Consider the following 25,588-nt stretch of genomic DNA (forward strand, 5'->3'; position numbering starts at 1 on the left):
CTGGGAAGGAAAGGGAAAAGATTAGGGTTTGGGGATGATGAAAGGGCTTTCTACGGGTAAGGATGGCAAAGGGTGGCAGTGACGGAAAGTCAGGCAACCTGTCCTGTCCGTCTTTTTGTATCGTGAATTGGAAAGACTGCAAGGGGGAGGGGAGTTGCTTGCGCCCTAAAGGAGGAGTTATTCAGATTCATTGCAGTGGGCGGCGGCTGCAAAACGCACCATTCTTCTTGTTTTGGCTCTGCAAAGCAGCCTTTTCAAGGGTTGGCTTGGGTGACAAAATGTCTTGTGTAGGCGTGGGTTTGTCTCCCTCTCGCTCTCTCTCCCTAAGATGTGTCCGGCATAGGCCAGGGTGCCACTCGAGGCCCAAACCAATTCTGGTTATCGCTTCTCGGCCTTTTGGCTAAGATCAAGTGTAGTATCTGTTCTTATCAGTTTAATATCTGATACGTCCCCTATCTGGGGACCATATATTAAATGGATTTTTAGAACAGGGAGATGGAAAAAGAGCTTGCTCTGTCCACTCCACGCATTGACCTGGTATTGCAGTACCTCCAGGAACGGTGCACCCCTTCTTAACCCAGTTTCCAAAAGCAGAACTCAATTCACCTGATTCATATTAGCCCGATTTAATGAATTGGAAGAAAGCATACGTCTTCATATGCACCTCAATTTGGCCCATTCACTTTTCACACTTCCTCCTTTTGTTTTTTATCTTTCACACTTTTGACTTTCTTTATTCATCCAAATAGCAAACTCATCACCACTCAACCTGACCAACTCGGCTATGTCCCCGTGCTGCAGTTCTCTGTCTTATCTAGATCATTTGCAATTGAATGGAATAGATCCCTTTTGGACAAAGTGGATTCACCTGCTGCTGCAGTGACCACAGGTGTGATAACATCTAGAATTGGCATCTGGTGCGATCTCTCCGCTTCCACTCCAAAGAAAGTTACCTGTTTATTCCTATCATGCATTGGTTTTTGGGGTTTTCTTTGAGTAATGATGATCTCTTTAGTAGTCTGTTGGCGCCCTCTCCTGGAGGAATAGTTTGCTTGCTCTTGGACATTCTAAAAGAGAGGTCATGATAGACATTGAGCTTCTGAGCTCAATTGGGGACAGTCATGGGTGATGAATGTTTGCAACCTACTGCGAAGCCTCATACCGCAATATAAGGAACGTCAAATACTAAGAAAGGGCGGCCTATGAAAGAATTACTACTTTCAATAAGTACACTTAAACGGCTAATTGGGAATAGAAAAACTGTAAAAAGCCCTCTGAGAAAGCCCCCCTCTAACCTTTGATAGTAAGCTTTTCTGTAGTCTGCCTGTTGATGTATTTTCCGTTTGAACTGTGCACAACATGAAGAGACGGAACACTGGCGGCTTGTCACAATGCCCCCCGATGACATCACAATAGCGCTGCTGCCTAGAAAACAAGCTGCGCAGAAGAAGTTGTTCTTTGGGTGGGAGGGTGGGCTAGTGGAAGGAGGGGGCAATCTCTTTTTTTCCCGGGTGGTAGGGGGATGACAGGAGAAGGGAAGCGGGTGGTGAGAAAGGTACAGAGGGCAGGGTTTGGGGGCTGGGAAGGAAAGGGAAAAGATTAGGGTTTGGGGATGATGAAAGGGCTTTCTACGGGTAAGGATGGCAAAGGGTGGCAGTGACGGAAAGTCAGGCAACCTGTCCTGTCCGTCTTTTTGTATCGTGAATTGGAAAGACTGCAAGGGGGAGGGGAGTTGCTTGCGCCCTAAAGGAGGAGTTATTCAGATTCATTGCAGTGGGCGGCGGCTGCAAAACGCACCATTCTTCTTGTTTTGGCTCTGCAAAGCAGCCTTTTCAAGGGTTGGCTTGGGTGACAAAATGTCTTGTGTAGGCGTGGGTTTGTCTCCCTCTCGCTCTCTCTCCCTAAGATGTGTCCGGCATAGGCCAGGGTGCCACTCGAGGCCCAAACCAATTCTGGTTATCGCTTCTCGGCCTTTTGGCTAAGATCAAGTGTAGTATCTGTTCTTATCAGTTTAATATCTGATACGTCCCCTATCTGGGGACCATATATTAAATGGATTTTTAGAACAGGGAGATGGAAAAAGAGCTTGCTCTGTCCACTCCACGCATTGACCTGGTATTGCAGTACCTCCAGGAACGGTGCACCCCTTCTTAACCCAGTTTCCAAAAGCAGAACTCAATTCACCTGATTCATATTAGCCCGATTTAATGAATTGGAAGAAAGCATACGTCTTCATATGCACCTCAATTTGGCCCATTCACTTTTCACACTTCCTCCTTTTGTTTTTTATCTTTCACACTTTTGACTTTCTTTATTCATCCAAATAGCAAACTCATCACCACTCAACCTGACCAACTCGGCTATGTCCCCGTGCTGCAGTTCTCTGTCTTATCTAGATCATTTGCAATTGAATGGAATAGATCCCTTTTGGACAAAGTGGATTCACCTGCTGCTGCAGTGACCACAGGTGTGATAACATCTAGAATTGGCATCTGGTGCGATCTCTCCGCTTCCACTCCAAAGAAAGTTACCTGTTTATTCCTATCATGCATTGGTTTTTGGGGTTTTCTTTGAGTAATGATGATCTCTTTAGTAGTCTGTTGGCGCCCTCTCCTGGAGGAATAGTTTGCTTGCTCTTGGACATTCTAAAAGAGAGGTCATGATAGACATTGAGCTTCTGAGCTCAATTGGGGACAGTCATGGGTGATGAATGTTTGCAACCTACTGCGAAGCCTCATACCGCAATATAAGGAACGTCAAATACTAAGAAAGGGCGGCCTATGAAAGAATTACTACTTTCAATAAGTACACTTAAACGGCTAATTGGGAATAGAAAAACTGTAAAAAGCCCTCTGAGAAAGCCCCCCTCTAACCTTTGATAGTAAGCTTTTCTGTAGTCTGCCTGTTGATGTATTTTCCGTTTGAACTGTGCACAACATGAAGAGACGGAACACTGGCGGCTTGTCACAATGCCCCCCGATGACATCACAATAGCGCTGCTGCCTAGAAAACAAGCTGCGCAGAAGAAGTTGTTCTTTGGGTGGGAGGGTGGGCTAGTGGAAGGAGGGGGCAATCTCTTTTTTTCCCGGGTGGTAGGGGGATGACAGGAGAAGGGAAGCGGGTGGTGAGAAAGGTACAGAGGGCAGGGTTTGGGGGCTGGGAAGGAAAGGGAAAAGATTAGGGTTTGGGGATGATGAAAGGGCTTTCTACGGGTAAGGATGGCAAAGGGTGGCAGTGACGGAAAGTCAGGCAACCTGTCCTGTCCGTCTTTTTGTATCGTGAATTGGAAAGACTGCAAGGGGGAGGGGAGTTGCTTGCGCCCTAAAGGAGGAGTTATTCAGATTCATTGCAGTGGGCGGCGGCTGCAAAACGCACCATTCTTCTTGTTTTGGCTCTGCAAAGCAGCCTTTTCAAGGGTTGGCTTGGGTGACAAAATGTCTTGTGTAGGCGTGGGTTTGTCTCCCTCTCGCTCTCTCTCCCTAAGATGTGTCCGGCATAGGCCAGGGTGCCACTCGAGGCCCAAACCAATTCTGGTTATCGCTTCTCGGCCTTTTGGCTAAGATCAAGTGTAGTATCTGTTCTTATCAGTTTAATATCTGATACGTCCCCTATCTGGGGACCATATATTAAATGGATTTTTAGAACAGGGAGATGGAAAAAGAGCTTGCTCTGTCCACTCCACGCATTGACCTGGTATTGCAGTACCTCCAGGAACGGTGCACCCCTTCTTAACCCAGTTTCCAAAAGCAGAACTCAATTCACCTGATTCATATTAGCCCGATTTAATGAATTGGAAGAAAGCATACGTCTTCATATGCACCTCAATTTGGCCCATTCACTTTTCACACTTCCTCCTTTTGTTTTTTATCTTTCACACTTTTGACTTTCTTTATTCATCCAAATAGCAAACTCATCACCACTCAACCTGACCAACTCGGCTATGTCCCCGTGCTGCAGTTCTCTGTCTTATCTAGATCATTTGCAATTGAATGGAATAGATCCCTTTTGGACAAAGTGGATTCACCTGCTGCTGCAGTGACCACAGGTGTGATAACATCTAGAATTGGCATCTGGTGCGATCTCTCCGCTTCCACTCCAAAGAAAGTTACCTGTTTATTCCTATCATGCATTGGTTTTTGGGGTTTTCTTTGAGTAATGATGATCTCTTTAGTAGTCTGTTGGCGCCCTCTCCTGGAGGAATAGTTTGCTTGCTCTTGGACATTCTAAAAGAGAGGTCATGATAGACATTGAGCTTCTGAGCTCAATTGGGGACAGTCATGGGTGATGAATGTTTGCAACCTACTGCGAAGCCTCATACCGCAATATAAGGAACGTCAAATACTAAGAAAGGGCGGCCTATGAAAGAATTACTACTTTCAATAAGTACACTTAAACGGCTAATTGGGAATAGAAAAACTGTAAAAAGCCCTCTGAGAAAGCCCCCCTCTAACCTTTGATAGTAAGCTTTTCTGTAGTCTGCCTGTTGATGTATTTTCCGTTTGAACTGTGCACAACATGAAGAGACGGAACACTGGCAGCTTGTCACAATGCCCCCCGATGACATCACAATAGCGCTGCTGCCTAGAAAACAAGCTGCGCAGAAGAAGTTGTTCTTTGGGTGGGAGGGTGGGCTAGTGGAAGGAGGGGGCAATCTCTTTTTTTCCCGGGTGGTAGGGGGATGACAGGAGAAGGGAAGCGGGTGGTGAGAAAGGTACAGAGGGCAGGGTTTGGGGGCTGGGAAGGAAAGGGAAAAGATTAGGGTTTGGGGATGATGAAAGGGCTTTCTACGGGTAAGGATGGCAAAGGGTGGCAGTGACGGAAAGTCAGGCAACCTGTCCTGTCCGTCTTTTTGTATCGTGAATTGGAAAGACTGCAAGGGGGAGGGGAGTTGCTTGCGCCCTAAAGGAGGAGTTATTCAGATTCATTGCAGTGGGCGGCGGCTGCAAAACGCACCATTCTTCTTGTTTTGGCTCTGCAAAGCAGCCTTTTCAAGGGTTGGCTTGGGTGACAAAATGTCTTGTGTAGGCGTGGGTTTGTCTCCCTCTCGCTCTCTCTCCCTAAGATGTGTCCGGCATAGGCCAGGGTGCCACTCGAGGCCCAAACCAATTCTGGTTATCGCTTCTCGGCCTTTTGGCTAAGATCAAGTGTAGTATCTGTTCTTATCAGTTTAATATCTGATACGTCCCCTATCTGGGGACCATATATTAAATGGATTTTTAGAACAGGGAGATGGAAAAAGAGCTTGCTCTGTCCACTCCACGCATTGACCTGGTATTGCAGTACCTCCAGGAACGGTGCACCCCTTCTTAACCCAGTTTCCAAAAGCAGAACTCAATTCACCTGATTCATATTAGCCCGATTTAATGAATTGGAAGAAAGCATACGTCTTCATATGCACCTCAATTTGGCCCATTCACTTTTCACACTTCCTCCTTTTGTTTTTTATCTTTCACACTTTTGACTTTCTTTATTCATCCAAATAGCAAACTCATCACCACTCAACCTGACCAACTCGGCTATGTCCCCGTGCTGCAGTTCTCTGTCTTATCTAGATCATTTGCAATTGAATGGAATAGATCCCTTTTGGACAAAGTGGATTCACCTGCTGCTGCAGTGACCACAGGTGTGATAACATCTAGAATTGGCATCTGGTGCGATCTCTCCGCTTCCACTCCAAAGAAAGTTACCTGTTTATTCCTATCATGCATTGGTTTTTGGGGTTTTCTTTGAGTAATGATGATCTCTTTAGTAGTCTGTTGGCGCCCTCTCCTGGAGGAATAGTTTGCTTGCTCTTGGACATTCTAAAAGAGAGGTCATGATAGACATTGAGCTTCTGAGCTCAATTGGGGACAGTCATGGGTGATGAATGTTTGCAACCTACTGCGAAGCCTCATACCGCAATATAAGGAACGTCAAATACTAAGAAAGGGCGGCCTATGAAAGAATTACTACTTTCAATAAGTACACTTAAACGGCTAATTGGGAATAGAAAAACTGTAAAAAGCCCTCTGAGAAAGCCCCCCTCTAACCTTTGATAGTAAGCTTTTCTGTAGTCTGCCTGTTGATGTATTTTCCGTTTGAACTGTGCACAACATGAAGAGACGGAACACTGGCGGCTTGTCACAATGCCCCCCGATGACATCACAATAGCGCTGCTGCCTAGAAAACAAGCTGCGCAGAAGAAGTTGTTCTTTGGGTGGGAGGGTGGGCTAGTGGAAGGAGGGGGCAATCTCTTTTTTTCCCGGGTGGTAGGGGGATGACAGGAGAAGGGAAGCGGGTGGTGAGAAAGGTACAGAGGGCAGGGTTTGGGGGCTGGGAAGGAAAGGGAAAAGATTAGGGTTTGGGGATGATGAAAGGGCTTTCTACGGGTAAGGATGGCAAAGGGTGGCAGTGACGGAAAGTCAGGCAACCTGTCCTGTCCGTCTTTTTGTATCGTGAATTGGAAAGACTGCAAGGGGGAGGGGAGTTGCTTGCGCCCTAAAGGAGGAGTTATTCAGATTCATTGCAGTGGGCGGCGGCTGCAAAACGCACCATTCTTCTTGTTTTGGCTCTGCAAAGCAGCCTTTTCAAGGGTTGGCTTGGGTGACAAAATGTCTTGTGTAGGCGTGGGTTTGTCTCCCTCTCGCTCTCTCTCCCTAAGATGTGTCCGGCATAGGCCAGGGTGCCACTCGAGGCCCAAACCAATTCTGGTTATCGCTTCTCGGCCTTTTGGCTAAGATCAAGTGTAGTATCTGTTCTTATCAGTTTAATATCTGATACGTCCCCTATCTGGGGACCATATATTAAATGGATTTTTAGAACAGGGAGATGGAAAAAGAGCTTGCTCTGTCCACTCCACGCATTGACCTGGTATTGCAGTACCTCCAGGAACGGTGCACCCCTTCTTAACCCAGTTTCCAAAAGCAGAACTCAATTCACCTGATTCATATTAGCCCGATTTAATGAATTGGAAGAAAGCATACGTCTTCATATGCACCTCAATTTGGCCCATTCACTTTTCACACTTCCTCCTTTTGTTTTTTATCTTTCACACTTTTGACTTTCTTTATTCATCCAAATAGCAAACTCATCACCACTCAACCTGACCAACTCGGCTATGTCCCCGTGCTGCAGTTCTCTGTCTTATCTAGATCATTTGCAATTGAATGGAATAGATCCCTTTTGGACAAAGTGGATTCACCTGCTGCTGCAGTGACCACAGGTGTGATAACATCTAGAATTGGCATCTGGTGCGATCTCTCCGCTTCCACTCCAAAGAAAGTTACCTGTTTATTCCTATCATGCATTGGTTTTTGGGGTTTTCTTTGAGTAATGATGATCTCTTTAGTAGTCTGTTGGCGCCCTCTCCTGGAGGAATAGTTTGCTTGCTCTTGGACATTCTAAAAGAGAGGTCATGATAGACATTGAGCTTCTGAGCTCAATTGGGGACAGTCATGGGTGATGAATGTTTGCAACCTACTGCGAAGCCTCATACCGCAATATAAGGAACGTCAAATACTAAGAAAGGGCGGCCTATGAAAGAATTACTACTTTCAATAAGTACACTTAAACGGCTAATTGGGAATAGAAAAACTGTAAAAAGCCCTCTGAGAAAGCCCCCCTCTAACCTTTGATAGTAAGCTTTTCTGTAGTCTGCCTGTTGATGTATTTTCCGTTTGAACTGTGCACAACATGAAGAGACGGAACACTGGCGGCTTGTCACAATGCCCCCCGATGACATCACAATAGCGCTGCTGCCTAGAAAACAAGCTGCGCAGAAGAAGTTGTTCTTTGGGTGGGAGGGTGGGCTAGTGGAAGGAGGGGGCAATCTCTTTTTTTCCCGGGTGGTAGGGGGATGACAGGAGAAGGGAAGCGGGTGGTGAGAAAGGTACAGAGGGCAGGGTTTGGGGGCTGGGAAGGAAAGGGAAAAGATTAGGGTTTGGGGATGATGAAAGGGCTTTCTACGGGTAAGGATGGCAAAGGGTGGCAGTGACGGAAAGTCAGGCAACCTGTCCTGTCCGTCTTTTTGTATCGTGAATTGGAAAGACTGCAAGGGGGAGGGGAGTTGCTTGCGCCCTAAAGGAGGAGTTATTCAGATTCATTGCAGTGGGCGGCGGCTGCAAAACGCACCATTCTTCTTGTTTTGGCTCTGCAAAGCAGCCTTTTCAAGGGTTGGCTTGGGTGACAAAATGTCTTGTGTAGGCGTGGGTTTGTCTCCCTCTCGCTCTCTCTCCCTAAGATGTGTCCGGCATAGGCCAGGGTGCCACTCGAGGCCCAAACCAATTCTGGTTATCGCTTCTCGGCCTTTTGGCTAAGATCAAGTGTAGTATCTGTTCTTATCAGTTTAATATCTGATACGTCCCCTATCTGGGGACCATATATTAAATGGATTTTTAGAACAGGGAGATGGAAAAAGAGCTTGCTCTGTCCACTCCACGCATTGACCTGGTATTGCAGTACCTCCAGGAACGGTGCACCCCTTCTTAACCCAGTTTCCAAAAGCAGAACTCAATTCACCTGATTCATATTAGCCCGATTTAATGAATTGGAAGAAAGCATACGTCTTCATATGCACCTCAATTTGGCCCATTCACTTTTCACACTTCCTCCTTTTGTTTTTTATCTTTCACACTTTTGACTTTCTTTATTCATCCAAATAGCAAACTCATCACCACTCAACCTGACCAACTCGGCTATGTCCCCGTGCTGCAGTTCTCTGTCTTATCTAGATCATTTGCAATTGAATGGAATAGATCCCTTTTGGACAAAGTGGATTCACCTGCTGCTGCAGTGACCACAGGTGTGATAACATCTAGAATTGGCATCTGGTGCGATCTCTCCGCTTCCACTCCAAAGAAAGTTACCTGTTTATTCCTATCATGCATTGGTTTTTGGGGTTTTCTTTGAGTAATGATGATCTCTTTAGTAGTCTGTTGGCGCCCTCTCCTGGAGGAATAGTTTGCTTGCTCTTGGACATTCTAAAAGAGAGGTCATGATAGACATTGAGCTTCTGAGCTCAATTGGGGACAGTCATGGGTGATGAATGTTTGCAACCTACTGCGAAGCCTCATACCGCAATATAAGGAACGTCAAATACTAAGAAAGGGCGGCCTATGAAAGAATTACTACTTTCAATAAGTACACTTAAACGGCTAATTGGGAATAGAAAAACTGTAAAAAGCCCTCTGAGAAAGCCCCCCTCTAACCTTTGATAGTAAGCTTTTCTGTAGTCTGCCTGTTGATGTATTTTCCGTTTGAACTGTGCACAACATGAAGAGACGGAACACTGGCGGCTTGTCACAATGCCCCCCGATGACATCACAATAGCGCTGCTGCCTAGAAAACAAGCTGCGCAGAAGAAGTTGTTCTTTGGGTGGGAGGGTGGGCTAGTGGAAGGAGGGGGCAATCTCTTTTTTTCCCGGGTGGTAGGGGGATGACAGGAGAAGGGAAGCGGGTGGTGAGAAAGGTACAGAGGGCAGGGTTTGGGGGCTGGGAAGGAAAGGGAAAAGATTAGGGTTTGGGGATGATGAAAGGGCTTTCTACGGGTAAGGATGGCAAAGGGTGGCAGTGACGGAAAGTCAGGCAACCTGTCCTGTCCGTCTTTTTGTATCGTGAATTGGAAAGACTGCAAGGGGGAGGGGAGTTGCTTGCGCCCTAAAGGAGGAGTTATTCAGATTCATTGCAGTGGGCGGCGGCTGCAAAACGCACCATTCTTCTTGTTTTGGCTCTGCAAAGCAGCCTTTTCAAGGGTTGGCTTGGGTGACAAAATGTCTTGTGTAGGCGTGGGTTTGTCTCCCTCTCGCTCTCTCTCCCTAAGATGTGTCCGGCATAGGCCAGGGTGCCACTCGAGGCCCAAACCAATTCTGGTTATCGCTTCTCGGCCTTTTGGCTAAGATCAAGTGTAGTATCTGTTCTTATCAGTTTAATATCTGATACGTCCCCTATCTGGGGACCATATATTAAATGGATTTTTAGAACAGGGAGATGGAAAAAGAGCTTGCTCTGTCCACTCCACGCATTGACCTGGTATTGCAGTACCTCCAGGAACGGTGCACCCCTTCTTAACCCAGTTTCCAAAAGCAGAACTCAATTCACCTGATTCATATTAGCCCGATTTAATGAATTGGAAGAAAGCATACGTCTTCATATGCACCTCAATTTGGCCCATTCACTTTTCACACTTCCTCCTTTTGTTTTTTATCTTTCACACTTTTGACTTTCTTTATTCATCCAAATAGCAAACTCATCACCACTCAACCTGACCAACTCGGCTATGTCCCCGTGCTGCAGTTCTCTGTCTTATCTAGATCATTTGCAATTGAATGGAATAGATCCCTTTTGGACAAAGTGGATTCACCTGCTGCTGCAGTGACCACAGGTGTGATAACATCTAGAATTGGCATCTGGTGCGATCTCTCCGCTTCCACTCCAAAGAAAGTTACCTGTTTATTCCTATCATGCATTGGTTTTTGGGGTTTTCTTTGAGTAATGATGATCTCTTTAGTAGTCTGTTGGCGCCCTCTCCTGGAGGAATAGTTTGCTTGCTCTTGGACATTCTAAAAGAGAGGTCATGATAGACATTGAGCTTCTGAGCTCAATTGGGGACAGTCATGGGTGATGAATGTTTGCAACCTACTGCGAAGCCTCATACCGCAATATAAGGAACGTCAAATACTAAGAAAGGGCGGCCTATGAAAGAATTACTACTTTCAATAAGTACACTTAAACGGCTAATTGGGAATAGAAAAACTGTAAAAAGCCCTCTGAGAAAGCCCCCCTCTAACCTTTGATAGTAAGCTTTTCTGTAGTCTGCCTGTTGATGTATTTTCCGTTTGAACTGTGCACAACATGAAGAGACGGAACACTGGCGGCTTGTCACAATGCCCCCCGATGACATCACAATAGCGCTGCTGCCTAGAAAACAAGCTGCGCAGAAGAAGTTGTTCTTTGGGTGGGAGGGTGGGCTAGTGGAAGGAGGGGGCAATCTCTTTTTTTCCCGGGTGGTAGGGGGATGACAGGAGAAGGGAAGCGGGTGGTGAGAAAGGTACAGAGGGCAGGGTTTGGGGGCTGGGAAGGAAAGGGAAAAGATTAGGGTTTGGGGATGATGAAAGGGCTTTCTACGGGTAAGGATGGCAAAGGGTGGCAGTGACGGAAAGTCAGGCAACCTGTCCTGTCCGTCTTTTTGTATCGTGAATTGGAAAGACTGCAAGGGGGAGGGGAGTTGCTTGCGCCCTAAAGGAGGAGTTATTCAGATTCATTGCAGTGGGCGGCGGCTGCAAAACGCACCATTCTTCTTGTTTTGGCTCTGCAAAGCAGCCTTTTCAAGGGTTGGCTTGGGTGACAAAATGTCTTGTGTAGGCGTGGGTTTGTCTCCCTCTCGCTCTCTCTCCCTAAGATGTGTCCGGCATAGGCCAGGGTGCCACTCGAGGCCCAAACCAATTCTGGTTATCGCTTCTCGGCCTTTTGGCTGAGATCAGGTGCAGAGCTTCACGGTTTTGTGCTTGGTTTTGGCTGGAAGGTGCTCGAGGTACCCGGCTCCTTGGCCTGGGGGGATCGTCTCACCTCACGGTGGGACTTCACCCCCCTGCTGCTATTAGGGAGCCGGATTAGTCCTCGGGCAACGAGCGGTGATCCCCCGGCGAAAGGCCGAGCCCGTGAGAAACGGTAGGCTTTTTGTCAAGTTATTGCTGGTACAATGCCGTGCATTCAGCAATTTACTTCTGGCTCCGGCCAGCTTCAAAACTCGGTGAAAATCGAGGTTCCGAAAGACCACTTTGGTTGTGGAAATGGAGAGGCGTTCTACAACCGTCTGTTGCGAGACCTCTTGGGCGTAAGGAAAGAGGATGTGTACTGTCTGCAGGAGAGGGGGCAGTGCACGTACATCCTGACGTTGAGGACCAAGACTGCCTGTAGCACTTTCCAAGGGCGAGTGAAGGGTGCGATCCATGACCAGCTATTGGAGGGGGTGGTTTTCACTTACCTGTATAGTGAAGGCGAGACCCCTGTGGTGGTGTACATGTACAACCCGTATGTCAGTGAGCACGACATTGAGTTGTACCTTAGGCGTTTCTGCACCTCTGTTCGCTTTGTGGGGAATGTGCACACCATTAACGAGATTTGGAATGGCAAACGCCGGTTTTTGGTGCGATTTAACCCGGACCCAGAGAGTTCAGAGGGCCATGTACACCCCCCCTCCACGGTAGTGCTGGGAAAAAACATTGGATACCTATTCTACAATGGGCAACCTCGCAGATGTCGGAAGTGTGGCGGTCTTGGTCACTTGCAGCATGAGTGCAAGAACGAAAAAGTTAGTGAGTGCCATAACTGTGGTCAATGGGGTCATACCTCTAAAGATTGCACAAGTGATAAGATCTGCAGCGGATGCGGTCTGTGTACCCATCTATTTAACAGCTGTCCGTTACGGCCTAGGCGGTCCGGGGGTCCCCAGACACCTGCGGCAAGTTCCGCAGGAGTGCCTTCCCATGCGGGTATGGCCAAGACGGGGTCCCTAGTCGCCAGCTTTGCAGATGTGCTTATTGGACGAAGGAGACCCGACCCGGTTGTGGTAAGCGCTACTGACTCAGCTCCCCCCTGTAATGCTGAGTCATCACCCACTCCTGCAGGTTGCCAGGTTACACCTGGCGGGGAGTTGGGATCCCCCCGGAGCGGTTCTGGGGGAAGGCCGAGTCAGCCAGGCTGCTCGGTAGTTCCTGAATCCACGATGGAGGCCCAGTCCGGGACCGTGTCGGAGAGGGATGACAGCGTTCTTGCAGACCAACCAGGTGTCCAGACGGATGTCCCCCCTGATGACCACTCTGTTGACCACCATGAGGACAAGCCAGATGCTCCCTGTGATGTTATCCAAGACGTCCAGCCAGATGTCCACCCTGATGTGCAGGGACCACCTCCGGATGACCAGGACACTTTGGACATAGTACCCCTTGGGCAGGGGGACCAGATGGACCTGAGCACCTGCGCAAAAAGAGGCCGAAATGAGAGGGACCAGGAAATGAAAAAGAGGCGGATGGGTCCTCATGTGTCCATTCCAGCCAACAGCCCGATAGGGTCAAATGTGGACCCAGAATGTGTGGACTCTGACTCCGATGATACCGGTAGTATGAACACTGTTCCATCTATATTTGATTGTTCCCATCTCTCGGACTCTGAAAGTTCTGGTCTTAACATAAACATTTAATGGCGGACATCAAAATAGCCTCACTGAATGTGAGGAGCTTAAAAAGCCCGATCAGAAGAGTGGCCCTGTTTGCATGGCTAATGACCTTGAACTTTGACATTTTTTTCTTACAGGAATGCGCCATTGGCCATGACCTTACATACTCTGACATTAAAAAAGACTGGACCTTAGGGCCCTCTGTCTGGTCGGGGTCTAACATGAATAAGGCTGCTGGAGTGGGGATTTTATTTAAAAACAAAGATGTTAAGATTTTATCTGTCACAGAAATTTCTCCAGGCCGTGCTTTGTTAACACATGCAGTTTTTAATGGTTTTACTTGTCGTTTTATTAATATTTATGCTCCCCCTGAAAAAAATGAACGCTCCTCCCTTTTTAATGACATGCAGTTGTTTTTAACAGGTCCATCCCCTGTGGTGGTGGGAGGGGATTTTAACTGTGTGATGTTGGGAGAGGGGAGAGGAGGTGGTGACAATACCAGAAAACCAGACAAAACCTCATGTCAAGTCAAGCATATTTTATCTGATTTTAAGTTGCAGGATGCCTGGAAAAAAATTCACCCGTCTGACCCAGGGTACACATGGAGTAATGGTACTGTATCTTCCCGTATTGATTTTATTCTTCCCTCCTCAGATTCTTTTACCCCTAAATCAGCCGGACTCATGACAAATATTTTTTCAGACCACGCCCTCATATATGCAGATTTAGAATATGCAGATGAGGAGAAAGTGGGCAAACGCTCCTGGAAACTAAATACATTATTATTACAGGATGAGGAAACCCGGGCTGCATTTATTGCTAAATATAAAATATGGAGGAGTAAGAAATGTCCAGAGCAATCCATGTCTAATTGGTGGGATGGAGTCAAATGTCGCATACGGAATTTCTTTGTCACTGTGGGTAGGAGGCGGGCCCGGGAAAAGAGAAGGTGTTTCAGGGATCTCAATGTTAGATTGGAGACTCTCCATAAGTTAAAAGGGTGGGGAGTCCCTGGGGCGGAGGAGGACATTGCCAAATTAAAAATTGAGATCCAGAACTTTCTTGACCAAAAAGGAAAAGAGATAATATTTAATTCTCGGGTAAAACATTTGGAAGAAGATGAGACATGCTCTAGATATTTTTTTAAAAAAGTGGGGGAGAGGAAGAATTTTATACGAGAGTTGGGAGGTCAGACATCATCAAAGGGAATGCTAGAGGAGGCTTTTAACTTTTTTAGCAACCTTTTTAACCTCAAACACATTGATCAGTCTTGTTTTAATGATAATTTGAATTTTTTATCCCTCTTTTTATCCACCGAGGACCAGGACCTCCTGTCTGAGGGAATAAACATGGGGGAGGTGGAGGGAGCCCTAAAAGATTTTCAAAAAGGTAAAACTCCAGGGTCAGACGGTCTCCCCATAGAGTTTTATCATGTTTTCTGGGATGTTATTAAAGATGATCTTATGGGAGTTTTTAATGAGGTTTTTAAAGACAATTTTATACCCTATTCTTGGAAGAAATGTGTGATTACCCTGATCTTTAAAAAAGGAGATAAGGCAAACTTAGAAAACTGGAGGCCTATCTCTCTTTTAAATACTGATTATAAGATATTGGCTAAAATTTTAAGTAGCCGTATTAAAAGTGTTATTAAAAGTGTGATTCATCCAGATCAGGTCTGCGGTATCCCCGGACGGTCCATCTGGGAGCATCTTAACCTTATACGGGACCTGATCTGGTACCAGAAAGATCGCAAGCAGCCTATAGCCATTTTATCCCTTGATTTTAAAAAAGCTTTTGACAGGGTATCACACTTTTATCTTTTTAGTGTTTTAAAAAAGATGGGGTTTCCTGTTGGTTTTATTGATAAAATTAAGCTTTTATACAATGACACGTACGCGCAGATTTTAATAAATGGTTTTTTAACAAAAGAGGTCGCCCTCCGATCCGGGGTAAAACAGGGTTGCCCCATGTCCCCCTTACTGTTTGTTTGTGCTATAGAACCACTCTTGTGCCCAGTGGCGTAACTAGAGTGCGATGGGCCCCGGTGCGAAAGTTGGACCTGGGCCCCCCTCCGGACGTTGGTCAGATGAATGGGCACCTGTAGCGTTCTAAATCCTATAAAGGCATATTAATTGCCCCTTCCCCCCCTTCACTATGCAGTAATGTTCCCAATCCTGGTACATATGTCCCCCATACTGGTATATATGTCCCCATCCTGGTATACATGTTCCCCATCCTGGTATACATGGTACATAACGTCCCCATGCTGGTATATATTTATCCAATCCTGGGCCGATCCTAGTAAAAATGTTGCACATCCTGGGCCCATCCTAATATGTCTCCCATCCTGATATATAGTATATGTTCCTCATCCTGGTATATATGTCCCCCATCCTGGTATATATGGTCTGGGACTGTCTCTAATGAATAATTAAAAAAATATAAATAATTTAAAAAAAATTCTACTCATCTTGCCTCTGCTCCCACATCACCAAGTGTCCTCTGTAGCGAGTGCGGAGTGGCTTGCAGCTGACATCAGAGTGCGTGCTATAGAGCATGACCGTACTACCATGCGCTGCCCCCAGTTATGGTATGAACGTCAGCTGCCAGCCACTGTGTGCCCTGTACCTTTGGGCCTGGTAACAATCTCTACGTTTGTGATTGTTACTCCCCTACCTGCTCTCATCACTCCATCCAACAACTATAGGCTGCTGAAGTCAGCTCACGTATTGTAAAGATAAAGCACCCTCCCAGGACATACTGCATCAAATCTACTTCAGGCTATGTGCCCACTTTGCGTTTTTATGTGCAGAAAATCTGCACATAAAAACGCATGTTTGGAACGAAAAAAGCAACTGAAAAAAAACGAGCATTTTTTATTGCGTGTTTTTTCACCTACCTCTTTTTGAGCGTTTTTTAGTCATGGCGATCATGGGGGTTCAAGCGCTGTACCCCCGCGGTCGCCAGGACCTGGCTCTCGCTGCCAGGAGGAGTACCCGTGCCGCTCTCGGCAGTTGAACCCTCTAAATGCTGCAATCAATGCAATTGCTGCATTCAGAAGGCAGGGAGAGGCATCGCTTACCCTCCCTGGCGATCAGGTCCCTGTAGTGCAATCACAGGGACCCGATCACTGCCATGGCAACCCTGGGTCATCACCATGATGACCCCGGTTTACTGAGGCATGGATCGCCCTCCAAACCAGGGCACCTACGTCACCAGAGTTCCCTGCAACAAGGTCCCGTGGTAAAGACCACAAGGCCTAGGTGCAGGAAACCCTGGTGACATCACAAGGTGAACTGAGTTCATGGCGGCGGATCTGCAGGACACCCCGGTGATCCGTAGGCATGAACTCGATTCACCTTGTGATATCACCGGACTTCCCAGAAGCAATGTCCTGCAGTAAAGACTGAGATAAGGAAATGGCTGCAGGGAGCCCCAGTGACGTCAACACACGCAAATTCAATGTGGGCATTACACATGCGTTTTTTCCTGCATTTTTCACTGACTCCATTGAAGTCAATTGGTGAAAAAGCAGGAAAAAATACAGAAACAACTGACACACTGCTTCTATTTTCAGCAACAAAAACTGCAAGAAACAGCGTGGGCACAGCAAGTCAGGATTCTCAGACTTTGCTGAGATCATTTTTCCTTGCTTTTATCGATTAAAAAAGCAAGGAAAAACGCATGAAAAAAGCCACATGTGCACAAGGGCATCTGTGTATGTAGCTGAGCAGTGCACAGTAATTTAGCTGGATTTAGATGCAGGACCTGGCTGTGCTGCTTTCATCAAACTGCTGCAAGCACTTCCCCCTCTGCCCACATTGTGACTGATTCTGTGGGCTGGCCCCAATCACCTGATCAGCCTCATCCTCCTCACCCCCCCCCCAAATCAAAAAGTATCCAAAGCAGCACCTGAACGGTTTACAGTAAGATAACAGAATGTAAAGAAGGTCAGATGCACTTTCCTGCCATATATACAGCTCACCCCTCTCCACATGGTCGCACATCAGTACATAAACGATCAGACGCTGTCAGTGACTGCTCAGAGCGATGGAAGGGAGGCAGAGTATATATTATACTGCCATGCCTGAGCTGCTGGGACTGAGATGTACGGAGTGCTGCCTCACAAACATGCCGGTCAGACCGCACTGCTGCCCTCACCTGATATGTCTCCTGCAGAGGCCGGCACCACAGTGTAATCACATGCAGAGACAGGAGGGGGCAGAGCTCACGCATTCCGGCCGCTTCTACTGAAAATGCAGGAACAGCCCAGCTCCTCTCACTGACAGGAGCTGCTGCTGATCTGCAGTGCGGGCCCCTAACCTGCGGGCCCGGTCGCAATGGCGACCCCTGCGACCGCGGTAGTTACGCCCCTGCTTGTGCCGTTTACGTGAGGACAAGGTGGTTAGGGGGATCCCTGTTCCCGGAGGTGGGGGCGCCCAGGTAAAAGCGTTAGCATACATGGATGATGTGTCTGTATATTGTACCAGCTCTGCTGCCATAAACAGAGCAGTGCTGGATACTGAGATTTTTAGTGCTGGATCCGGTTTTAAATTAAATAAAGAAAAATGTGATTGTTTTATTGTAGGTCAATGGGAGCCCGAGCCACCAAAGATACCGGTCCAAAATGATGGGATTAAAATTTTGGGGATCCACTTTGATGAGCAAAATGATGGGTGTAAGAACTGGGACCTGGTTCTCACAAGATTGAGTCAAAAAATATCATTATGGCAGATAAGAAAACTCACTATGGAGGGGAAGATTCTAATCATAAAAATGAGCCTGCTCCCCATCATTTTGTACGCAGCGATGGTGTTTCCTCCAAATTCCCTATACTTTAAAAGACTAATGAAACCCATCTTTTATTTTCTGTGGAACTCCAAAATGGAAAAATTAAGGAGAATCACTGTATGTAAGAGTAAAAGGAATGGTGGCAAGGGACTCCCTGACCTAAAGTTGTTTTTATTAATAAAATTTTTTGTGTTTTGTTACAAACGTTTGAATAATGCTGGGGCTTTTACTTGTTTTTTAAGGTATAGTACGGGCTATGTTTTTAAGAGATTGCAGGTGGATTTGTTGGTTAACCGTCCTGTTTTATTACGTCCCCCAAAGCATTATGAGATTCTGAACACCATTATCACTGAATATGACCTGACCCACGTAGACCGGGAGGTGTTGTCTAACCAGAAAAAGTTAACGGCAGCCTGTAAGGGTCATGAGGTATTGGAGGATGTCTCCAACTTCTCTTCCTCTAGGTGCCAGTTGGTGTGGAACAATGTCTCGTGTCCAGCCCTGAGCAATGTGCAAAAGGATCTTGCCTGGTCAATCGCTCACCAATGCCTCCCCACCAGAGCGTTCCAGCACCACAGAGGCTTGGTGGCCAGTGCAAGATGCCCGAGAGACAGATGTGCGAGGGAAGAGACTGTGTTCCACCTGTTCTGGCACTGCCCATACGCGCAAGAGCTGTGGCAGGCTGTTGGCACCCTCCTGAAGTGGGTCAGTGGGATAGAGGATTTTAATTGTGATGTGATTTTATATGGTTTTATTAAATGTCCAACCATGGCCCAAGCGCAAGTGGCCTGGTTGATGATGAATTGCTTTAAACACGCTTTATGGAAATGTAGAAACATCCTGCTTTTTAACCATGATTTTATTTCTGTAAAAGATTGCATAGGAATCGCGTTGTGTGACATGTACACCTATTACTTAAGAGATTGTAAGATATTAGGTGCGGAGGAAGCCAAGAAACTATGGTGTCTCCAAATGTGGAATTCATACATGTTTTTATGATTGGTTTTATTCCTTGTTTTTACATGTCCTTTTAATGTACTGTTTCTTATGAATTGTCTTTTAATGGATTTCTGATGTGTTTACTATGAGAAAAGAGTTTATGGTTTTTGTGATGTTTTCTTATCTATTTGTTCAATAAAGCTTGTTTGAAACGTGATCTGTTCTTATCAGTTTAATATCTGATACGTCCCCTATCTGGGGACCATATATTAAATGGATTTTTAGAACAGGGAGATGGAAAAAGAGCTTGCTCTGTCCACTCCACGCATTGACCTGGTATTGCAGTACCTCCAGGAACGGTGCACCCCTTCTTAACCCAGTTTCCAAAAGCAGAACTCAATTCACCTGATTCATATTAGCCCGATTTAATGAATTGGAAGAAAGCATACGTCTTCATATGCACCTCAATTTGGCCCATTCACTTTTCACACTTCCTCCTTTTGTTTTTTATCTTTCACACTTTTGACTTTCTTTATTCATCCAAATAGCAAACTCATCACCACTCAACCTGACCAACTCGGCTATGTCCCCGTGCTGCAGTTCTCTGTCTTATCTAGATCATTTGCAATTGAATGGAATAGATCCCTTTTGGACAAAGTGGATTCACCTGCTGCTGCAGTGACCACAGGTGTGATAACATCTAGAATTGGCATCTGGTGCGATCTCTCCGCTTCCACTCCAAAGAAAGTTACCTGTTTATTCCTATCATGCATTGGTTTTTGGGGTTTTCTTTGAGTAATGATGATCTCTTTAGTAGTCTGTTGGCGCCCTCTCCTGGAGGAATAGTTTGCTTGCTCTTGGACATTCTAAAAGAGAGGTCATGATAGACATTGAGCTTCTGAGCTCAATTGGGGACAGTCATGGGTGATGAATGTTTGCAACCTACTGCGAAGCCTCATACCGCAATATAAGGAACGTCAAATACTAAGAAAGGGCGGCCTATGAAAGAATTACTACTTTCAATAAGTACACTTAAACGGCTAATTGGGAATAGAAAAACTGTAAAAAGCCCTCTGAGAAAGCCCCCCTCTAACCTTTGATAGTAAGCTTTTCTGTAGTCTGCCTGTTGATGTATTTTCCGTTTGAACTGTGCACAACATGAAGAGACGGAACACTGGCGGCTTGTCACAATGCCCCCCGATGACATCACAATAGCGCTGCTGCCTAGAAAACAAGCTGCGCAGAAGAAGTTGTTCTTTGGGTGGGAGGGTGGGCTAGTGGAAGGAGGGGGCAATCTCTTTTTTTCCCGGGTGGTAGGGGGATGACAGGAGAAGGGAAGCGGGTGGTGAGAAAGGTACAGAGGGCAGGGTTTGGGGGCTGGGAAGGAAAGGGAAAAGATTAGGGTTTGGGGATGATGAAAGGGCTTTCTACGGGTAAGGATGGCAAAGGGTGGCAGTGACGGAAAGTCAGGCAACCTGTCCTGTCCGTCTTTTTGTATCGTGAATTGGAAAGACTGCAAGGGGGAGGGGAGTTGCTTGCGCCCTAAAGGAGGAGTTATTCAGATTCATTGCAGTGGGCGGCGGCTGCAAAACGCACCATTCTTCTTGTTTTGGCTCTGCAAAGCAGCCTTTTCAAGGGTTGGCTTGGGTGACAAAATGTCTTGTGTAGGCGTGGGTTTGTCTCCCTCTCGCTCTCTCTCCCTAAGATGTGTCCGGCATAGGCCAGGGTGCCACTCGAGGCCCAAACCAATTCTGGTTATCGCTTCTCGGCCTTTTGGCTAAGATCAAGTGTAGTATCTGTTCTTATCAGTTTAATATCTGATACGTCCCCTATCTGGGGACCATATATTAAATGGATTTTTAGAACAGGGAGATGGAAAAAGAGCTTGCTCTGTCCACTCCACGCATTGACCTGGTATTGCAGTACCTCCAGGAACGGTGCACCCCTTCTTAACCCAGTTTCCAAAAGCAGAACTCAATTCACCTGATTCATATTAGCCCGATTTAATGAATTGGAAGAAAGCATACGTCTTCATATGCACCTCAATTTGGCCCATTCACTTTTCACACTTCCTCCTTTTGTTTTTTATCTTTCACACTTTTGACTTTCTTTATTCATCCAAATAGCAAACTCATCACCACTCAACCTGACCAACTCGGCTATGTCCCCGTGCTGCAGTTCTCTGTCTTATCTAGATCATTTGCAATTGAATGGAATAGATCCCTTTTGGACAAAGTGGATTCACCTGCTGCTGCAGTGACCACAGGTGTGATAACATCTAGAATTGGCATCTGGTGCGATCTCTCCGCTTCCACTCCAAAGAAAGTTACCTGTTTATTCCTATCATGCATTGGTTTTTGGGGTTTTCTTTGAGTAATGATGATCTCTTTAGTAGTCTGTTGGCGCCCTCTCCTGGAGGAATAGTTTGCTTGCTCTTGGACATTCTAAAAGAGAGGTCATGATAGACATTGAGCTTCTGAGCTCAATTGGGGACAGTCATGGGTGATGAATGTTTGCAACCTACTGCGAAGCCTCATACCGCAATATAAGGAACGTCAAATACTAAGAAAGGGCGGCCTATGAAAGAATTACTACTTTCAATAAGTACACTTAAACGGCTAATTGGGAATAGAAAAACTGTAAAAAGCCCTCTGAGAAAGCCCCCCTCTAACCTTTGATAGTAAGCTTTTCTGTAGTCTGCCTGTTGATGTATTTTCCGTTTGAACTGTGCACAACATGAAGAGACGGAACACTGGCGGCTTGTCACAATGCCCCCCGATGACATCACAATAGCGCTGCTGCCTAGAAAACAAGCTGCGCAGAAGAAGTTGTTCTTTGGGTGGGAGGGTGGGCTAGTGGAAGGAGGGGGCAATCTCTTTTTTTCCCGGGTGGTAGGGGGATGACAGGAGAAGGGAAGCGGGTGGTGAGAAAGGTACAGAGGGCAGGGTTTGGGGGCTGGGAAGGAAAGGGAAAAGATTAGGGTTTGGGGATGATGAAAGGGCTTTCTACGGGTAAGGATGGCAAAGGGTGGCAGTGACGGAAAGTCAGGCAACCTGTCCTGTCCGTCTTTTTGTATCGTGAATTGGAAAGACTGCAAGGGGGAGGGGAGTTGCTTGCGCCCTAAAGGAGGAGTTATTCAGATTCATTGCAGTGGGCGGCGGCTGCAAAACGCACCATTCTTCTTGTTTTGGCTCTGCAAAGCAGCCTTTTCAAGGGTTGGCTTGGGTGACAAAATGTCTTGTGTAGGCGTGGGTTTGTCTCCCTCTCGCTCTCTCTCCCTAAGATGTGTCCGGCATAGGCCAGGGTGCCACTCGAGGCCCAAACCAATTCTGGTTATCGCTTCTCGGCCTTTTGGCTAAGATCAAGTGTAGTATCTGTTCTTATCAGTTTAATATCTGATACGTCCCCTATCTGGGGACCATATATTAAATGGATTTTTAGAACAGGGAGATGGAAAAAGAGCTTGCTCTGTCCACTCCACGCATTGACCTGGTATTGCAGTACCTCCAGGAACGGTGCACCCCTTCTTAACCCAGTTTCCAAAAGCAGAACTCAATTCACCTGATTCATATTAGCCCGATTTAATGAATTGGAAGAAAGCATACGTCTTCATATGCACCTCAATTTGGCCCATTCACTTTTCACACTTCCTCCTTTTGTTTTTTATCTTTCACACTTTTGACTTTCTTTATTCATCCAAATAGCAAACTCATCACCACTCAACCTGACCAACTCGGCTATGTCCCCGTGCTGCAGTTCTCTGTCTTATCTAGATCATTTGCAATTGAATGGAATAGATCCCTTTTGGACAAAGTGGATTCACCTGCTGCTGCAGTGACCACAGGTGTGATAACATCTAGAATTGGCATCTGGTGCGATCTCTCCGCTTCCACTCCAAAGAAAGTTACCTGTTTATTCCTATCATGCATTGGTTTTTGGGGTTTTCTTTGAGTAATGATGATCTCTTTAGTAGTCTGTTGGCGCCCTCTCCTGGAGGAATAGTTTGCTTGCTCTTGGACATTCTAAAAGAGAGGTCATGATAGACATTGAGCTTCTGAGCTCAATTGGGGACAGTCATGGGTGATGAATGTTTGCAACCTACTGCGAAGCCTCATACCGCAATATAAGGAACGTCAAATACTAAGAAAGGGCGGCCTATGAAAGAATTACTACTTTCAATAAGTACACTTAAACGGCTAATTGGGAATAGAAAAACTGTAAAAAGCCCTCTGAGAAAGCCCCCCTCTAACCTTTGATAGTAAGCTTTTCTGTAGTCTGCCTGTTGATGTATTTTCCGTTTGAACTGTGCACAACATGAAGAGACGGAACACTGGCGGCTTGTCACAATGCCCCCCGATGACATCACAATAGCGCTGCTGCCTAGAAAACAAGCTGCGCAGAAGAAGTTGTTCTTTGGGTGGGAGGGTGGGCTAGTGGAAGGAGGGGGCAATCTCTTTTTTTCCCGGGTGGTAGGGGGATGACAGGAGAAGGGAAGCGGGTGGTGAGAAAGGTACAGAGGGCAGGGTTTGGGGGCTGGGAAGGAAAGGGAAAAGATTAGGGTTTGGGGATGATGAAAGGGCTTTCTACGGGTAAGGATGGCAAAGGGTGGCAGTGACGGAAAGTCAGGCAACCTGTCCTGTCCGTCTTTTTGTATCGTGAATTGGAAAGACTGCAAGGGGGAGGGGAGTTGCTTGCGCCCTAAAGGAGGAGTTATTCAGATTCATTGCAGTGGGCGGCGGCTGCAAAACGCACCATTCTTCTTGTTTTGGCTCTGCAAAGCAGCCTTTTCAAGGGTTGGCTTGGGTGACAAAATGTCTTGTGTAGGCGTGGGTTTGTCTCCCTCTCGCTCTCTCTCCCTAAGATGTGTCCGGCATAGGCCAGGGTGCCACTCGAGGCCCAAACCAATTCTGGTTATCGCTTCTCGGCCTTTTGGCTAAGATCAAGTGTAGTATCTGTTCTTATCAGTTTAATATCTGATACGTCCCCTATCTGGGGACCATATATTAAATGGATTTTTAGAACAGGGAGATGGAAAAAGAGCTTGCTCTGTCCACTCCACGCATTGACCTGGTATTGCAGTACCTCCAGGAACGGTGCACCCCTTCTTAACCCAGTTTCCAAAAGCAGAACTCAATTCACCTGATTCATATTAGCCCGATTTAATGAATTGGAAGAAAGCATACGTCTTCATATGCACCTCAATTTGGCCCATTCACTTTTCACACTTCCTCCTTTTGTTTTTTATCTTTCACACTTTTGACTTTCTTTATTCATCCAAATAGCAAACTCATCACCACTCAACCTGACCAACTCGGCTATGTCCCCGTGCTGCAGTTCTCTGTCTTATCTAGATCATTTGCAATTGAATGGAATAGATCCCTTTTGGACAAAGTGGATTCACCTGCTGCTGCAGTGACCACAGGTGTGATAACATCTAGAATTGGCATCTGGTGCGATCTCTCCGCTTCCACTCCAAAGAAAGTTACCTGTTTATTCCTATCATGCATTGGTTTTTGGGGTTTTCTTTGAGTAATGATGATCTCTTTAGTAGTCTGTTGGCGCCCTCTCCTGGAGGAATAGTTTGCTTGCTCTTGGACATTCTAAAAGAGAGGTCATGATAGACATTGAGCTTCTGAGCTCAATTGGGGACAGTCATGGGTGATGAATGTTTGCAACCTACTGCGAAGCCTCATACCGCAATATAAGGAACGTCAAATACTAAGAAAGGGCGGCCTATGAAAGAATTACTACTTTCAATAAGTACACTTAAACGGCTAATTGGGAATAGAAAAACTGTAAAAAGCCCTCTGAGAAAGCCCCCCTCTAACCTTTGATAGTAAGCTTTTCTGTAGTCTGCCTGTTGATGTATTTTCCGTTTGAACTGTGCACAACATGAAGAGACGGAACACTGGCGGCTTGTCACAATGCCCCCCGATGACATCACAATAGCGCTGCTGCCTAGAAAACAAGCTGCGCAGAAGAAGTTGTTCTTTGGGTGGGAGGGTGGGCTAGTGGAAGGAGGGGGCAATCTCTTTTTTTCCCGGGTGGTAGGGGGATGACAGGAGAAGGGAAGCGGGTGGTGAGAAAGGTACAGAGGGCAGGGTTTGGGGGCTGGGAAGGAAAGGGAAAAGATTAGGGTTTGGGGATGATGAAAGGGCTTTCTACGGGTAAGGATGGCAAAGGGTGGCAGTGACGGAAAGTCAGGCAACCTGTCCTGTCCGTCTTTTTGTATCGTGAATTGGAAAGACTGCAAGGGGGAGGGGAGTTGCTTGCGCCCTAAAGGAGGAGTTATTCAGATTCATTGCAGTGGGCGGCGGCTGCAAAACGCACCATTCTTCTTGTTTTGGCTCTGCAAAGCAGCCTTTTCAAGGGTTGGCTTGGGTGACAAAATGTCTTGTGTAGGCGTGGGTTTGTCTCCCTCTCGCTCTCTCTCCCTAAGATGTGTCCGGCATAGGCCAGGGTGCCACTCGAGGCCCAAACCAATTCTGGTTATCGCTTCTCGGCCTTTTGGCTAAGATCAAGTGTAGTATCTGTTCTTATCAGTTTAATATCTGATACGTCCCCTATCTGGGGACCATATATTAAATGGATTTTTAGAACAGGGAGATGGAAAAAGAGCTTGCTCTGTCCACTCCACGCATTGACCTGGTATTGCAGTACCTCCAGGAACGGTGCACCCCTTCTTAACCCAGTTTCCAAAAGCAGAAC

The 25,588-nt window shown here is 46.5% G+C and overlaps 12 non-coding genes across 12 annotated transcripts; all 12 read left to right on the forward strand.

The window, feature by feature from the left end:
- Window positions 1–380: 380 nt before the first annotated feature.
- On the forward strand, window positions 381–571 carry LOC142272825 (U2 spliceosomal RNA). The gene has a single exon (XR_012737623.1). It is a non-coding gene; the product is annotated as a U2 spliceosomal RNA (small nuclear RNA).
- A 1,387-nt stretch (window positions 572–1,958) lies between these two features.
- On the forward strand, window positions 1,959–2,149 carry LOC142272838 (U2 spliceosomal RNA). The gene has a single exon (XR_012737634.1). It is a non-coding gene; the product is annotated as a U2 spliceosomal RNA (small nuclear RNA).
- Window positions 2,150–3,536: 1,387 nt separating this feature from the next.
- LOC142272850 (U2 spliceosomal RNA) lies at window positions 3,537–3,727 on the forward strand. Its single transcript, XR_012737645.1, has one exon. It is a non-coding gene; the product is annotated as a U2 spliceosomal RNA (small nuclear RNA).
- Window positions 3,728–5,114: 1,387 nt separating this feature from the next.
- Window positions 5,115–5,305, forward strand: LOC142272862 (U2 spliceosomal RNA). The gene has a single exon (XR_012737656.1). It is a non-coding gene; the product is annotated as a U2 spliceosomal RNA (small nuclear RNA).
- A 1,387-nt stretch (window positions 5,306–6,692) lies between these two features.
- On the forward strand, window positions 6,693–6,883 carry LOC142272868 (U2 spliceosomal RNA). The gene has a single exon (XR_012737661.1). It is a non-coding gene; the product is annotated as a U2 spliceosomal RNA (small nuclear RNA).
- A 1,387-nt stretch (window positions 6,884–8,270) lies between these two features.
- Window positions 8,271–8,461, forward strand: LOC142272827 (U2 spliceosomal RNA). The gene has a single exon (XR_012737624.1). It is a non-coding gene; the product is annotated as a U2 spliceosomal RNA (small nuclear RNA).
- Window positions 8,462–9,848: 1,387 nt separating this feature from the next.
- Window positions 9,849–10,039, forward strand: LOC142272828 (U2 spliceosomal RNA). Its single transcript, XR_012737625.1, has one exon. It is a non-coding gene; the product is annotated as a U2 spliceosomal RNA (small nuclear RNA).
- Window positions 10,040–19,066: 9,027 nt separating this feature from the next.
- Window positions 19,067–19,250, forward strand: LOC142272867 (U2 spliceosomal RNA). Its single transcript, XR_012737660.1, has one exon. It is a non-coding gene; the product is annotated as a U2 spliceosomal RNA (small nuclear RNA).
- Window positions 19,251–20,637: 1,387 nt separating this feature from the next.
- On the forward strand, window positions 20,638–20,828 carry LOC142272829 (U2 spliceosomal RNA). Its single transcript, XR_012737626.1, has one exon. It is a non-coding gene; the product is annotated as a U2 spliceosomal RNA (small nuclear RNA).
- A 1,387-nt stretch (window positions 20,829–22,215) lies between these two features.
- LOC142272830 (U2 spliceosomal RNA) lies at window positions 22,216–22,406 on the forward strand. Its single transcript, XR_012737627.1, has one exon. It is a non-coding gene; the product is annotated as a U2 spliceosomal RNA (small nuclear RNA).
- A 1,387-nt stretch (window positions 22,407–23,793) lies between these two features.
- Window positions 23,794–23,984, forward strand: LOC142272831 (U2 spliceosomal RNA). The gene has a single exon (XR_012737628.1). It is a non-coding gene; the product is annotated as a U2 spliceosomal RNA (small nuclear RNA).
- Window positions 23,985–25,371: 1,387 nt separating this feature from the next.
- LOC142272833 (U2 spliceosomal RNA) lies at window positions 25,372–25,562 on the forward strand. The gene has a single exon (XR_012737629.1). It is a non-coding gene; the product is annotated as a U2 spliceosomal RNA (small nuclear RNA).
- Window positions 25,563–25,588: the final 26 nt, after the last annotated feature.

This window comes from Anomaloglossus baeobatrachus, unplaced genomic scaffold (assembly GCF_048569485.1).
Source record: "Anomaloglossus baeobatrachus isolate aAnoBae1 unplaced genomic scaffold, aAnoBae1.hap1 Scaffold_3562, whole genome shotgun sequence".
NCBI lineage: Eukaryota > Metazoa > Chordata > Amphibia > Anura > Aromobatidae > Anomaloglossus > Anomaloglossus baeobatrachus.